This window comes from Palaemon carinicauda, chromosome 2, assembly GCF_036898095.1.
Source record: "Palaemon carinicauda isolate YSFRI2023 chromosome 2, ASM3689809v2, whole genome shotgun sequence".
Classification (NCBI taxonomy): Eukaryota; Metazoa; Arthropoda; class Malacostraca; order Decapoda; family Palaemonidae; genus Palaemon; species Palaemon carinicauda.
This window is the reverse complement of record NC_090726.1, coordinates 197,945,311-197,947,810: the sequence shown is the minus strand read 5'-3', so window position 1 is coordinate 197,947,810 and position 2,500 is coordinate 197,945,311. Positions and strand designations below refer to the sequence as shown.

Here is a 2,500-nt window from a genome sequence, read left to right as displayed (position 1 = left end):
ATGTAACATCCCAACAAACATACTCAATGTGTGTTAACAACAGTAGCACACTAATAAATGGTGGCAGCGGTAAAACTCTAAGAATCAGAGAAAGATCTTCTAGAATCAACGAATAAAACTCTAAGAATTAGAGAAAGATCTTCAAGAATCAACGAATAAAACTCTAAAAACCAGAGAAAGATCTTCAAGAAATCAACAGTAATGAATCTACAATTTTGACTAAGTATCATAGTCCATCGAAGAAGGAAACATTTAATGAATGTTATACATACAAACTGATGAACTGGATCTTCAATTAACATCCTAAGAAAACTAAGGACTGACGTTCAACGCTTACAAAACATATCCAGGAAGCACTACATTCAACGGAAATCGGACCGAAAACATTCACCCAAACATCAAGAGAGAGAGAGGATATCGGACCGAAAACATTCACATATGCATTATTGTTATTATTTTTTTTTAATGTGCCTATTTGAACATTCGTCCTCATTTGCTTCTGGCTAAAGTTAAACAAAGAATAATACATATATCCAGTCACACTCCTAGTAAACATATTTTGACGTGTTGTTAAATTTTTTTTAAAAATTGAGATAGCTGGCCGAGCTGATGTAATAGTCATATATTACATGTTTAAAACACATGACGTAATACGTCATTGTGGAAGTAGAAGCTAGCGTGAGAATTGCTGTAGTCAGACAAGATCATAACAGGATGCGATTTGCATATCTCAGCAATGTAACATTTTTATGAAGCATAAACACAAATACAAACCGTGTGAAAGAGTTGTGTCGCCACCCGGATGCAGGTGTCTTCCTATACTAATGTTTAGTTTACATTATGTGTTTAAATGCTGAGATAACAGTCTATACGATATCTGTGATATCGATATTTTAGCCAGTTCTTATCAATACTTCACATGGAATGGTCATCCGACCAAACTAGCTATACTCCTGTGATGGAGATGTTAACACTGTTGTTTTTAAAGAATAAACCATTTTAAAGTTAACTTGATTGACTTTACTTGAAGATGTAACATCCCAACAAACATACTCAATGTGTGTTAACAACAGTAGCACACTAATATATATATATATATATATATATATATATATATATATATATATATATATATGTGTGTGTGTGTGTGTATATAAATATATATATATAATATATATATATATATATATATATATATATATGTGTGTGTATATAAATATATTTATATATATATATATATATATATATATATATATATATATATATATATATATATATATATATATATATATACTGTATACATAATACCGTATAACAAAACGCATATATAATAATAAATGTACAATATTTATGCTCATTTCTAAAGCGATTCTATGCCCAGGCCACATTAACTAATATTTATAAGCATCAGGTTTTATTCCAATATGAGCGACATTGCCTCAGTATAGAAATATATTTGATACATTTCAAGCTTCAGTATAGAAATATATTTGATATATTTTAAGCTTCAGTATAGAAATATATTTGATATATTTTAAGCCTCAGCATATCAATATATTTGACATCATATTATAATTCATATCTATAAATTCTGAGAGTTATTTTCGCGTTTCAGTCAATTTATTAATAAAAAGATTTAGTTTTTACAATTGACAATAATAGGATTATTTTTTAAACCATGATATGTTATATAAATATAGACGTAGTTACCTCCGCCAACGAAGTTGGAAGGAGGTTATGTTTTACCTCCTGTTGGTGTGTTTGTTTGTGAACAGGTTCCTGGCCACAATTTTAATCGTAGGGTAATAAAACTTGCAGGGATTAACTGTTATGTAAAAAGCTGGAAATGATTAAATTTTGGAAGGTCAAGGTCAAATGTCAAGGTCACAACCAAGCAAGGTCAAGGTTAAGATCGAGCGAAGTGTCCAATTCAAAGAGGCTTCAAACTTGGTTTCTATTTCGCAGTATGAAAACCCACGCCAATTAATACATGTTAAGGTCAAAGGTCAAGGTCAAGGTCGAGCAAAATGTCCAATTCACGTAATCGGTCATAAGTTTGGACATCGTTGTCACAGATACTTCAAACTTGGTTCATATTTGAATGTATGAAAACCCACGCCAATTAATACATGTTAAGGTAAAAATTCAAAGGTCAAGGTCGAGCAAAAGGTTGAGAAATATGCTGCCGAGGCGAAGGTCTGCGCTCTACTGAGAACTCCTCTAGTTGTACATATATACCTATGGATTGTGCATTTATTTACTACAAATACAATGCTTATGCAATTTCGGATTTGGCAAATCAGGTCATGAAAACTTATTCAATGGGTCACATTGCTAAAATTTACTTTACTAGTTGATATCTACTCACATTTAGGTTAAATTATAACTATTTTCAGCTAATTCAGTGCTAACTGAAAAAAGCCCTCTGAGTGCAGACCTCCGCCACGGCAGCTTAGTTCTCGAAACCAGCTTGCCTTTCCCAGAATCAATTTAGACCGTA

General features: G+C 31.6%; 1 protein-coding gene across 1 annotated transcript in view; it reads right to left on the bottom strand.

Moving 5' to 3' along the window:
• LOC137622879 (glycine receptor subunit alpha-4-like) overlaps positions 1-2,500 on the bottom strand; it is a 42,121-nt gene that overhangs the window by 6,823 nt on the left and 32,798 nt on the right. The gene's annotated exons all lie outside the window — the stretch shown is intronic.